The sequence below is a fragment of the Triturus cristatus genome, chromosome 5_1, assembly GCF_964204655.1.
Source record: "Triturus cristatus chromosome 5_1, aTriCri1.1, whole genome shotgun sequence".
NCBI lineage: Eukaryota > Metazoa > Chordata > Amphibia > Caudata > Salamandridae > Triturus > Triturus cristatus.
In genome coordinates, this window is record NC_140587.1 from 712,280,836 (window position 1) to 712,295,703 (window position 14,868).

Here is a 14,868-nt window from a genome sequence, read left to right on the forward strand (position 1 = left end):
CATAGGCGTTGCTGTATTTAATTTTGATGTTCAGTATGATCCGCTTTAATCAAGTCGCATAAAATCTCTGCAATGCAACAAGAGAAGAAAAATAGAAACATTATTATTATTATTATCATTAGCCCTATGTACAAATGTTTGTCTTTGACATTGTGAGTGCAAGTCTCCTATCTGATGTGGTGTTGCAGCCACATTGCACTGATAAGTCATGCTGACATCCCTTAAGTCTTTGTCCGATGAGAAAGTAGTGTCCAACCAGAAAATGTGTTTATGCTAAACCTAGGCAAGCAAGTAGCAGAGCAAAACTTGATTCTGCCCCAGAACCTCATTGATATTACTGACAGCACAATGAACACTGGGCCCTCCGTGCACAAGCAGGCATGATGGAAGTCCTTAAATCTGCGGCCCAGAAAAAAGTCCTTATTATCTATTATATAGGAAGGATGTTTTTGACCCCTCCATTCTAAGTGTTTCAGCAGTACAAAATCAGCACTTTCTTAACTATATAATTGAGCATCATCAAAGCTATTATGGCCACAACACAGTCATCATTTGTCCCCCAAAGCCTTTTCTGTCTGTCAAGGCCTGAGCCTCCCTATCATTCCCAAGTCTCCAGTAGTTGCCATTTCTGTCTTCAATTTGGCCTCCCACTCCTAATGGAGTGCTTCAGGGAAAAGACCCATTTACTTAGCCAGAGTTCTACCATTCTCTTCAGCTTAATCCCAGGCGCTTCGTTCAACTCCAGCAGGGAGAAGGCTTTCCCATATATCCGCAATGGCTCCAAATCATCACCAGTGATTGGCTCCTCATGGTACAGAACGGCTCTTCCGTCTCTACTTAGAGCTATTCCAGTTATTTCCAGCAAGGCCACCTCTTCCTCCTATGAAATCTTAATGTCTTCATGAGCAGTCACAGACAGTTCTTCATGCTGTGCCTTAGGATTTGTCTTCCATTCCTCCAGGAGGGAGGGGAGGGGGGGCATCCTCTCTGTTACTGGCTGACTTGTTTTGCTACCTTGCCTGCCACACCAGAAATATGTGGAGTTATTGCTGGGGGCTACATAGGGCAAGTTGGCGGTTCCTGATGCATTTGCTATGAATAGGAAGGTATAAGATGCAGATGCTGCAACTGTGGTGCAGGCAGAGAAGCCAGTGCCTGCGGCACGGATGGTTGTGATGCAGTGCACCACAGCATTTGTGGTTGAGGGTGGCACAGCCATTGCTGTTGTAGCAGACGTTGTGAAAGAAAGTGTGGCAGCAGCCCCTGTGATGGGTGCAGTTGTGGCAGCAGCAGTAGCTGTGCAGATGTGGCAGTATAGTTAGTAATTCTAGCCATAAGACAGGCTCACCTGGATGGTTCTGTTAATATTGAAAAAGTCGATGCTATTATGAAAAACAATGCATTCGTGTACAAGAACAAAATCGCATCTTTGACAAATTTGCCTGTTGTTCACTCTACATCAACCCGACTCGCAAATACATAGGCCGTCTCTGAGACCTAGGCCCGAGGTCACTGATTGATAGGTCCCAGTTGGGGTGGCATGTAACTGGTAGACAAACTAACGAGCAGGAAATCCCAGATCAATCCCACAAATAGGCGCAGCTACATCACAAAGGAAGATTGGCCCCAATAAAGCACACATGGCTGGAGGGGTATGCACGCTCGCAAAAACACCATAAAGTCTGATGTCACATGAGTTAGGAGCATAAAGCCAATCAGGACACAGCACATGCAGTGATCACATACTCCCCATGCTGGACATCTGGACATGTTACCCACTGGCCGCGTTGTGTCCATGCAAGGTTGAGGCCTACCTGTATTTCCCATTAGACAGTTAATTTATGACTCTAAAGGCAGCAACTACATTTCTTACCTGAGACAGTCCTCAGACCCTATGCCTGTAACTGATCTCCCGGCCGCAATGTTTAATTAATCAAACTGATCCTGTTTTGCCAAATGCCACTTGTCTCTTGTTTTTTCCAAGGTATTTTATGTTCAAGCAACAGTTGTGTGGGATGCAGTGCACAGCTGCTGGATGCCTCCTCCTCCTCTTCCTCACCTTCCTGATTGATGTTTACCTGCAGCAGTAAATACAAATTTAGTGATAACCAGTGATGATGACAAAGTGCCATTGGAGCAGTGTATGTATTCTGCAAAACCTGTTGCCATGATGTTTTTACAAGATCAATGGGTACTCGTGACATCACAAAAAGGGTTGCTGAAGAGGTTGACAAACTTCCAATAATTTATTTGTAAGGGTAAAAGCTGGAGATCACTGACCCTATTGGATCTCTGCCTTTTCAATCTCCACTCCCCTGCTTTGGCCTAGGTTTTAAAACATTCCAAAATAAAGTGTTCTTTGGATCCCCAAGACATTTTCATGTGCCCTTTCTCCTGAAACAGAATACTTCAATTTCATACTGGTAAACCAACACTAACTTTGCACATCACTTCCCTTTGACCTAAAAGTACTAATAACTGCCTAACTTGCCCCCAGAGTATTTACAAAGATGCTATCCCTGACTTCTGCTTTCCTATAGCAAAGGCCCACTTTTACCCCTACCTAGGTTTCCTGGTCAGAGAATTATCAGTAGAGCTCTAAGAGTCCTGCCTGTCCCTGATGCCCAGAACCCTGTTTGATCTGTGAGCAGCTACAAACCCTCTTTGATGACGCTTAAAGAGGGATCAGTGGATGGGACTCATTTAATTGAGCAATGTGATATTGCCTTATGCCAAATCTAGGCATCCTGGAGGCTGTCAGTATGTCTTCTTATAAATGCATCTAATTTCAGATTCCTTTTTTTTTTAATCTCCTCCCCCCCGCCCCCCCCCCCCCGCCAATCCCCCCTCCCCGAGGCACCAGACTAAATCCAGTATCTTTTTTCAGCAGCTACTCCCAAAGGCTAAGTGGCACCATTGCACTCTTTCGCAGTATCGTTTAGCCACTGAAAGTGATGGTGCTAAGCCATATGTAAGTGCCACCTCTGCGCACTGCTGTCAGTTTCTTTCTTTCCGCACCCTCTGAGGCGGATCTGGAATTCCATTTGCAAATTTGTTGGTGCCTACTTATTCAAAAATCCTGCTTTGTGAAAGTATATGCGGGGATTTGTTGCCTCCAAAGCCTACAGGATTCAAGCTCTGCCACACCTGCAGGAAGCAGGTGTCAGTTACAGAACCACATGAGGTTTTTCTTTGGTCTACTGGCTCCAAGAATGATTTGAAGTCATGAAGCAAATTCTTCCCGATGCACCCAGAGGCCATCAGGGAGTGTGGGGGATGCATGTTACCAAACACAGGAGGCAAGGCTAGTTATACTCCAAATCGTGGGCTTGTTCCCACTCCAAGTCCCAGATCTCAGCTCAAGTCTCCAGCCTTGGGTAAGTCTAAGAGTAAGGGCCTGATTTAGATCTTGGAGGATCTGGTCCCACCGTCACTTTTCCATCAGTTTATTCGCCCATCTACTAGGTGGTTCGCCCACTTTATTTAGACGTTGGCCGGTCTGCGGACGATAGTCCGTCCTAGTTCTACCATCTATACTGGAAATTTTCATTCCACGTCAACAGCACTATAGGCAAAAGCGACTGTCAGGGGGAGTTCAGCCAATATTTCTGCTGGGCCAATCATGATGTGCCTTCCGGCCGGTGTATCTGTGGCAGGTAAACCTCCACAGCTGAGTTGGCGGTTTCAAAGGGATATAAGGTAGAAACCTGCCTTTTTCCACTTCCATACTGTCATGCACCCTGTAAGGATGAGCCACCCCTGCCCCCTCTTAAGAATCCCCCGGACCCCAACCCAGCACCCGTAACCCATTCAGACTTACCTTTCCATCTCCAGACCGACGACCTGTCCAGTGCACCCGGTGTCTATGAAGAAAAGAAAAAAAAGGTCAAGGCATACAACAGAGAGGCGTGGATAAAGAAGGAAGGCGGAGCCAGGAACATAGAACACCAATCAGAAACAAGCATGGACCTGGAGGGATGGACGCTCTGACCTGGGGCAGAAGGTGGAGGAAGGCAGAATCCGGAAGACTCCAGTAAGGAAGGAGGAGTCTGTACTCAAGGGTTTAAAGGGGAAGAGGACGAAGACGCTGGGGTAGAGGAAGAAGACGACAGATGTCCAGGTTCAGCATCCGAAAACTGGAGAACAGCTTAAGAGGACGACGAGGCTCCAGAAGGGTGGAGCTAAGAGTGGTGGTCACCCTGAGAAATCTGAAGTTCCTTCCGCAACTCAGGGGAGAGTTGCATCTTTACCTGGTACGTGAAAAGGGGCAGTAGGTGACAGTTGCCTTGGGGTGGAGAAGGGAAACGAAGGGAGAGCAGCATAGAGAGACTCGTGACGAGTGGTGTGTAGGGATCAAAAAGAGATTCAATACTAATGTTAATGATTGAACTCAAAAGAAACCGGCAGACTTAAAGGAATAAAAGCAAAAGACAAGTGGATATAAAAAAGAGTATGAAGAAAGGATTAAAGCAGTAGCTTAAGGGAAGTCATAGAAAGGATTCAAGAAGACTGAAAAAAAAGTGCATGTAATTAGTTGGAAAAACAAGAGAATAAACTGACACGGATTTAGTCATCAGCATGTGTTTATTTTCTCTTTCTCTTCTTTTTGCACATCTTCCCATCTTTCCCCACTCCTTTATTAGAGGGTTAGATGCTATAAAAACTTAAGGGGTAATAACTCAAGAAAAGCGTGTTTGTTTTTTTTAATGTACACCTGGGTGTGGTGATGGTCTCTGTCATTATTAAACTTAATAGACAGACCATTGTACTTACCTCAACTTCCTTGTGTTCTTTCCTGGTACCCGGGGACGGCGCATCACTGGAGACCGCACCTGGGACCTAAGAAAAGGGCAAGAAGAAAAGAGTTTCACTAAGGAATGAAGAAGTCCTGACAAACCAAGAACAATTATCAGAACCAAGACCTATTTTTCTTTGTGTTTTACTCAAATTCCTCTTGTTACATTGACTACTCAAAATATAAAACGCCAACATTAAGAAACACATACGGCCTCCCAGATATATATTTTCCGCCCATCCCAATCGTCAAAGTCCTTCCTTTGCTGCTGCTACTTGACCACGAAGCAAATCAACCCTATCATCGCCGGAATCGGAAGTAAAGCTTTTTTTTTTATTTATTTCCTTTTGAATTGTCTGTTTACAATTAGCTCTGGACTTGTGCATTTTTAAATCTCTCTTACAAGCAATGTGTAATGCTGTCATTTAAGAAATGTATAAGAAACACACCTTTAGTAGTAATAATTTTTATTTTCAAATTTGGTGCAACCTGCCTTCATGATAATGGACACTTACACAAACATTTACCTAAATCAATATTCATATTGTGTTCATACAGGTGTGTTTAAATATTTTTCGTAAACTATGAAATTATAAACTTATGCATTGTACAAATTTTGAATAATTTAAATTGAATAGAATTTACTAATAAAACGTTTTTTTTAACAATAAATGTAAAATCAATGTTCTGAACTTAAATCATTTCATATATTTATGTATGTAACATTTCCCCTTGTCTAGTGCATTGCCTATACTTTATTACATTTTAATCCTCTATTTTTTTAAGGTGTAATGCATATGTGTTTATTACATATTAAGTTAAAATAAGCACACCTGTATTAACACTGCAAAAAAAAGAAAGTTCAATTGTATTTTTGGTGTAAGTGTCCATTATTATGATGAATGCTTGCACCAACATTGTAATGTCCATTATAGTTTTTATGTATGTGTACTTTTGTGCGAGTGTGTTGGTTGTGAAGAGTGTGTTGGTTGTGAAGAGTGTGTTGGTTGTGAAGAGTGTGTTGGTTGTGAAGAGTGTGTTGGTTGTGAAGAGTGTGTTGGTTGTGAAGAGTGTGTTGGTTGTGAAGAGTGTGTTGGTTCTGATGAGTGTTGGTTCTGATGAGAGTGTTGGTTCTGATGAGTGTGTTGGTTCTGATGAGTGTTGTGGTGGTTGTGGTGTTTGTGGGTGTGGTGGTGCTTGTGAGTGTGGGGGTGCTTGTGAGTCTGGCAGTGTTTGTGGAGTGACTGCCAATGCTACCTCAGTAAAACAAGGATTTCTCCTCCCTGCCATTATGAAAAATTAAACCTAAATGAATTTAATAACCCACAAGATAGTAATTTTTAAAAGGCAAAATGTACAATAAACAGAGAAATAAAAAAAAAAACCTGACAACTGAAAAAGTGCTTAGGAACAATGGCAGTGGAAAGACAAAGTATCATGCTCTGAAATTGAGAGTTTTTCATAGTGTAGTATGCAGGTGAAAACAATTAATCAAATCCTTGGAACCTGAGCCCCTCTTTGGGAGCCCTCTGACTCGCGTTTGAGTCTCCCTGTGCACCCTCTTTTCAGGTAGCCCCCCTTCTCTGTAGCGCCAGCTACCAGCCTCAATAGCTCCCTGCTCCCGGTAGAACACAGGTGGTTCCCGAAGAACTGCTGGTAGTACTTTGAACCTTGGCCCACTACTATTCCGATCCCTGAAGGTGAACGCCTGTAACCGACTGTACCTACCTTTATATCTTTAGCTTTTCTTCCCATAGGATTGTATTGTGCATAAAAGAGCCCAGGTTTGAATGTTTTAATTACCTGTGAATATTTATATAGAAAATGTTCTTACCTTGAAAAAGTTCTTGAGTTTACAATATGTATATAAAAAGAAGCTCTATTTTTCTAAATTGGTCTCAGATTTATTCTTTGAGTGTCATTTATTGCCTCTGTGACTACCACAAATGCTTAGCACTACCCTCTGATAAGCCTAACTGCTCGTCCACACTACTACAAAAGAGAGCATTGGCTTTGTCTACTTTAGCGTCTGTACACCAATTGGGAGGGCCAATGGATTCTGCACATTGTACTTCGTTTTAGTAAATTATATAGAAAGCCAACTTCCTACAGGTGTTATCATGGATCTTCCCAAAACATCACGGCCGCAGGTTTTACAGAATACATACAGTGCTCAAATGGTATTTTGTCGTCATCATTGGTTATCAATAAATTTGCATCTCTTGGTGCAGTTGACATCACACAGGAGAATGATGAAGAGGCATTCACCATCTCTGTACTGCATCCAACGCAACCATCAAGGAGAGCCAGTCTTATGCCTGGATGCACCACCTGTGCTGCCAAACCTGCAGCAACTGTCAGCACTACTGCTGCTGTCACCTCTGCGCCCACTACCATGGCTGCTGGCACACACGTAGCCACATCTGTTACAATAACATCTGCTGTTCCAGCCTCTATCTTAACCACAAATGCTACTGTGTACTGCATCACAAGCATGTCTGCCACAGGCAGTGACATCTCTGCCTTCACCGCAAGTGCAGCATCTGCCACTATTTCCATCTGTGCTGCCTCTTGTACTACCCCATTCATGGCTAATGGATCAGGTCCCACCAATTGTCCCTATGATTGGGCATCTTTTAGGTGTAGTAGGCAAGGTAGCAAAGGAAGTCAGCCAAGACGTGAGAGGATGGCTCCCTCCTCCTAGAGGTCTAGCAGAATATGGGGCATGGGGCACACACTCTAAACCAGACCATGAAGAACAGTCGGCAACTGCTTTTGAGTTGGTTCATTACACACGCAGCAGGACCAGATACGTGGGGGGCATTGTTGGAAGGTTGGTGACTCTACAAATGGGATGCCATGCCTTACTGGACCATTCTTTGGCCAGTAGGAATGTTCTGTTAGCACTGCCACAAATATATGACAAGAAGATATCACAATAGGGCAACCCACTCTTCCCCAAGGAATTGGGTAGATTCAGTCAAATAACAATAGAACCCTTGAGGATTTATTCAATTTAAATTAATTAATTAAACAGTCACAATAGTGATCTTAATTTCCAAGAACTCAAGAAAAAACTCAGAAAGTGAACTTTCAAAAAAGACCCAAATTCATCTTTTATACTTTTTATATCACAAATAATTTTATATATTTTTGATATTTTCATTCAATAAAGTAATGAAACAATCCACTTGACATTTCATGAAAGGCAACATAAAACTACTGTCTTATTTAGAATCACATCAGCAGTAGTCAATGACACTTTTTACCAATAAATACAAGCCATCCACAAATTTGGCCATGTGTTGAACTCAATCCATACAAACAGATGAATTTTCTAACAGCATCAAATGCCTATCAGATATGTAAAAGAAGTGTCGTAGCGTCGACGTTTCGGTCTCACTATTGAAGATTAATCATAGAGACCATCCTCAGGACAACAGTTGCACCATGAATCTATTAAAAAAAGTGTACATATATTTATAAAGTATTAATACAATTATAATTCGTCAATTGAGTTCACACATTTGTATTGACTATTCTCTAAAGGAAAACAGGTGTGATCTAATTAAGTCACCCTAAATCAAGTGACAGTCCAAAGACCCCACAGCACCAACCAATAGTGTAGAAAACCTACAAGCACTCTCCAGTGAGTAGCAGACCTCACATCCAACGAATATATGTTAACTTAGGACTCACTTCATTGTGAAGTCGAAAATTTCAGCCTGTTATATGATTTAACAGCGTTCTTCAATGAGGGAAGCACTGGATTCAAAATCCAAGAAAGACCACAATTACTAATCATAAATTCAAAAACTCCATGCAATCCTATTCAATCTATGTGTTATTTAAACACTCATACTCACCAACCAGCCGCTACTTACATAAAAACGGCAATACTCGTCTCTCCCGTTTTAATCTGTGAAAGAATCACAATAAAAGTACTTAAGCCTCAAGCTCTACTTCGCCCGTACAGTATTGTCAAATGGAAGGAACCGTATCACCAATAACTCACTTCTTTACGTATTGTTCTAGCAACTTCAATCTCCCGTGTCTCACTCGTCAAGTCGATCGAGCAAGAAACGCGCGCTGGCTCCGAGATTATAAACACAGCGCCATGCCGATTTCCCAGTGGGAAACGTGTCTGCCATCTTAACACTGTATTAAGACTATACAACCAGCAACATCCTGTGCGTAATTTAGATGAATATACGGAATGAAGTAACCTGTATGGGATACAAATATTGTTTAAAACACACTAGATCTCAGAAACGCGCGCTGGCTTCGAGATTATAAACCCAGCGCCATGCCGATCTCCCAGTGGGAAACGTGTCGGCCATCTTAACACTATATTTAGACTATACAACCAGCAACATCCTGTTCATAATTCAGATGAAAATACAGAATGAAGTGACCTGTGTGGGATACAAATATTGTTCTAAACACACTAATTCTCAGCCCTAAATAACGAAACAAATTACGGGACTATCTTCAGACTGTATCGACATATATCGCAGTTAAATAGTAGGGGGAAAAAAATATATACCACCTCTACAGTCTCTGTGGGGCATATATGTTGCAGATTGTAGTCTTAACATTTTTAATACCATGTGTAGCCAAAAAATAGCGGAGGACAAATGTGGTTCCAATTAGACAAACGACATCCAAATATGTCATATCTATCATGTGTATGTCCTCCACGACAGTCTAATTCTACTGTCAATACTCAGTCAGTCAAATCTTTTACTTAGTCAGATCTATTCTTTTCACATAACAGGCACAATGTACATCGTGACTTGAATAAGGTGTACAGACTCCTAATATTACCTCTTGTTTGAATTTCTCACTGAATCTTTGTAGAAGACCAATATTACCGGCCAAGATTCCTTAGTGGGCCCCTCAAGGGAACCCTAAAAGTATTAGATGGCTCTAGTTCAAGTAACCTCCATCCTCCTTTTGAACAATAGGCCAGTTGTGCACTTACACAGGGAACAATCAAATGGTTACAAATTATCTGAAGTGGGACCCACTATTATAAAGTTGACAAAGTTTGCCATTCAACAAAGGAATTTAATCCCTTTTCTACTGTTTTGGCTGACCAAATCCACCTGTTTTCCTTTAGTGCAAGTAAACGATCTATATTCTGCCTGCGTTTATTCATTTTCACAATCTCCAGTACAAATCATTTCATATCAGAGGGCATATGTTCCTTTGTTAGATAATGTTCAACCATTGGTGCAGTTGCAATCTTGCATCTAATCCGTGATTGGTGTTGGATTATTCGTTTTTTTATTTCCTGTGTGGTTTTACCAATATAAAATAATCCACATTTAAGAGGGCTAGAAATCTAAGGGATTACCTTGTGAAGGCATACAAAGAACCAACCCCTAGCACACTAACAAACTTATGGGGGTTGCCACCAATAATTGGTCATTATCCGTGTGGACATTGTATTGCCTGTCCGACCACATCAGTAGTAAAATCATGTGTACTTAATGGGAAAGAGTGGACATTACGACAACACTCAAACTGTCTCACCAGAAATGTCATCTATTGTATAGAGTGCCCATGTAGAATTAGACTGTCGTGGAGGACATACACATGATAGATATGACATATTTGGATGTCGTTTGTCTAATTGGAACCACATTTGTCCTCCGCTATTTTTTGGCTACACATGGTATTAAAAATTTTAAAAATGTTGAGACTACAATCTGCAACATATATGCCCCACAGAGACTGTAGAGGTGGTATATATTTTTTTCCCCCTACTATTTAACTGCGATATATGTCGATACAGTCTGAAGATAGTCCCGTAATTTGTTTCGTTATTTAGGGCTGAGAATTAGTGTGTTTAAAACAATATTTGTATCCCACACAGGTCACTTCATTCTGTATTTTCATCTGAATTATGAACAGGATGTTGCTGGTTGTATAGTCTAAATATAGTGTTAAGATGGCCGACACGTTTCCCACTGGGAGATCGGCATGGCGCTGTGTTTATAATCTCGGAGCCAGCGCGCGTTTCTTGCTAGATCGACTTGACGAGTGAGACACGGGAGATTGAAGTTGCTAGAACAATACGTAAAGAAGTGAGTTATTGGTGATACGGTTCCTTCCATTTGACAATACTGTACGGGCGAAGTAGAGCTTGAGGCTTAAGTACTTTTTTTTTTTTTTTTTTTAAATTTTTATTGGGCTTAAGTACTTTTATTGTGATTCTTTCACAGATTAAAACGGGAGAGACGAGTATTGCCATTTTTCTGTAAGTAGCGTCTGGTTCGCTGAGTATGAGTGTTTAAATAACACACAGATTGAATAGGATTGCATGGAGTTTTTGAATTTATGATTAGTAATTGTGGTCTTTCTTGGATTTTAAATCCAGTGCTTCCCTCATTGAAGAACGCTGTTAAATCATATAACAGGCTGAAATTTTCGACTTCACAATGAAGTGAGTTCTAAGTTAACATATATTCGTTGGATGTGAGGTCTGCTACTCACTGGAGAGTGCTTGTAGGTCTTCTACACTATTGGTTGGTGCTGTGGGGTCTTTGGACTGTCACTTGATTTCGGGTGACTTAATTAGATCACACCTGTTTTCCTTTAGAGTATAGTCAATACAAATGTGTGAACTCAATTGACGAATTATTATTGTATTAATACTTTATAAATATATGTACACTTTTTTTAATAGATTCATGGTGCAACTGTTGTCCTGAGGATGGTCTCTATGATTAATCTTCAATAGTGAGACCGAAACGTCGACGCTACGACACTTCTTTTACATATCTGATAGGCATTTGATACTGTTAGAAAATTCATCTGTTTGTATGGATTGAGTTCAACACATGGCCAAATTTGTGGATGGCTTGTATTTATTTGTAAAAAGTGTCATTGACTACTGCTGATGTGATTCTAAATAAGACAGTCGTTTTATGTTGCCTTTCATGAAATGTCAAGTGGATTGTTTCATTACTTTATTGAATGAAAATATCAAAAATATATAAAATTATTTGTGATATAAAAAGTATAAAAGATGAATTTGGGTCTTTTTTGAAAGTTCACTTTCTGAGTTTTTTCTTGAGTTCTTGGAAATTAAGATCACAAATATATGACAGCATGTTACCTGATAAAGTTACTGTGTCAAAAGGCCAGCCCTGAATAAATCACAGACAGGATATCAGGGTTGCACAATGCAAAACATCTACATGGCCTAGTTGCAGTAAATGGCCCGGGATAGGGTGGCTTTTTGGGACCTCTTAACACTAATGTCCAAAGGTCAAATGGCCTTGTCATCTGCCCTTGGAAAGGCATGAGGTGCTGGCCAGGCTGCAGTCTGAACCCAAGCAACCACTATGACTCCCACACCTACTCCCCATCATTCCTCTCCCAGCAGGTCTCGCTATTCAGTTCATGCTGGATGATCCCTGCCAAGAAGGCTAAGAAGTGACTCCCCACTCCTTCCTGGGGTGTTCAGTGGGTTAGTGTGGTAATTTGGATGGGTTAGCTGGGAGCATAGGTAGTGCATACATATCCTTTTCTTGCTTGGGATGGTTAGAGGGTGGATGTGATATGATGATGCTAACAGGGCATGTGGTGTAGTTGAGGTTTTGGTTTGAGGTAGGATAGGGCACACAGGGCTGTAGGTAGTGTGATTATAGGTTTTATTTCTTGGTTTTTCTGAGACGTATTGGAGTAGCATGGTGCTGATGGAGTTACTTGGTGTTAGTGTGGTATGAAGGCATAGGGCAGGAAGGGGCCTAGGTGATGTAGATTTATGTTTTGTTTTCTTGGTTCAATAGGGTTTTTCTATATAATAGTGACTGGTATCGGTAGACGTAGCCCTTGTGTTTGTCCCTGATACCTGCAAATTAGCATCCAAATGACCTTGTCCCTGTCCGTTAGAATCCGAGATCTCTGGTTGGCACAGGTAGGTACTTGTGTCAAGCAGGGAACCTTTCCTCCAGTCAGGGTAGGGGGGTACACTCCAACAATAACCCCTGCTCACCCTCTAGGTAGCTTGGCGCGAGAAGACAAGGTTTATCTCAGAGCGTTCAGGTTAAGCATTTGTGAACACGCACACAGTAACTCAGTGACAACCCCACAAATGGACTCCACACTGGGATATATAAAAAAATAATACTTTATATGTGTAGTTTAGGCTTAGCACAAGACCAGATAACGTTTAATCGGCCCACAATACTTATTAAACAAAGAGTTCTTGGTTTTAGCGTAGTTTTAAAGTTCTGTGCGCTTCGTTCCTTTCCGTACGCTTCGTACGCGGTAAAAGCTGCTTGGGAACGGGTCTCACACGCACTATAGGCTCTTCGGGATGAAGCGTACACCCTACGGTGCGAACAGGCACCGTACCTTTATCTTTTGGTGAGTTCGTCACGGATGCTGCGCTGACATCAAGCGCGATGTACGGTGCGTTGTCCTCCTGGTGCGGTGCGTACTACGGTACGTTAGACCTTGGGCGTGCAGGGCTTCAGGGGACGGTGCGTAGGTACGGTGCGCTTGTATCGCTGGATACAAGCAAACAGTACGCTCCGCACAGGGGAGACGTACGGAACTACTGTACGTGCCGCAGCCTTTCCAAAGCAGGGGAAAGGAGCGTACGCCGGCAGTACGTTTCGTAGGGGATAGTAGCAAGTACGGTTCGCAGTCCTTCCGTTACGGTGCGAGCTACGGCTCGTAGGGGCCTGTTAGTCGCGTTGCTCAGGCCGGACGATACCTTCCTTTGCGGTGCGAGCTACGGCTCGTAGTGGGGCCTCAGTCACGTTGTGCGGGCCGGACAGCGGGATACCAGCTTGCAGGGGGTACGTTGCGATCAGCGAAACGTACGCAGCAGTTCGAGTCGAAGATGCGGGGAAAACGGTCCGTTTTGCAAGGCGATCTCCCGGCGGTGAAGTCCACTGGTCCTGGGACTTCGTTCAGGGGACAAGCTCACTCACAAGCCCTTGGAGATCTCTCAGCACAAGTCAAATAAAAGTTTCTTGACTCTTTTCTTCCTCTTCTTCAGCAGCAAGACAACCACTGCAGGCCAATCCCCCAGGTCAGGGACAGTACTCCTCCATGCAGCTTTTCCAGTTCCTTCAGGTCGGACAGAGGTTTCTTCTTGGCAGGACAGGATCTAGTTTCTTAGGAGCAGGGCTCCTACATTTATACTACAAATCCTTTGTTCTCCCAGGCCAGGGGGGGCCCTTGCCTAGTTAAGTCCAGTTCTGGAGCACTTTTTTGATGCAATGCAGGCTTCTTCTTTCAGGGTGCAGGGCAGAGTCATCAGACGCTCCACAGGGGGCGGAGCCAGCATTGTGGTGGCAGAGCACAGCCCTATTCAGTGTCCAGGTGTACTCCTCCCACCCATCTACCTGCCAATCTTCCTATTCACCACCAGGCTACCTAGCCCTGCCCATCTGGGTTTCCCCAGCCCGGTCACTCACACAAGCCAGATAGCAGATACACATCATGCAGAGGCGGACTGAAATGGTTAGGCAAGCAAAGGCCAACTTTCTAAAAAACGCAGAATATTAAAATAAACCTTACTAACAGATGTACCTTATTATTCTGAGTTCAGGCATACTAAACTCGATTTTCTACCATGTTCCCTGGGTCTGTTAGGATCATAGGATGTAACAATCTTAACAGCCCATTCTGGCCTATGAGAACAGGGTAGCCTTACAATAGTGAAAAACGAAAATGGTTGTGGTTCACTATTAGGACATGCCACACACATCCGGGCTTGTCCTACCTTATGCTACAATGCACCCTGCCCTTGGGCCTACCATAGGGGTGACTAACATGAAGTTAAGGAAAGGTTTAGGGGCTGGCAAGTGGGTGCACTTGCCAGTCAGCATGTCAGTACCAGACTGCACGCAGGTTCTGCAATGGCAGACCTAGACACATTTTACCAGGCTGCTTCTGTGGGTGGCACAACCAGTGCTGCAAGCCCACCAGCGGCATTTGTATTTACACGCCCTGGCACTCCTGGTGCACTTTACTGAGGTCTGATAGTAAACCAAATAAGCCAATCATGGAATCCAACCAACATATACATTTTACTTAGGGAGCAC

General features: G+C 42.8%; 1 protein-coding gene across 2 annotated transcripts in view; it reads left to right on the forward strand.

The window, feature by feature from the left end:
• TRAPPC8 (trafficking protein particle complex subunit 8) overlaps nucleotides 1-14,868 on the forward strand; it is a 1,257,619-nt gene that overhangs the window by 952,843 nt on the left and 289,908 nt on the right. The window lies entirely within an intron of this gene.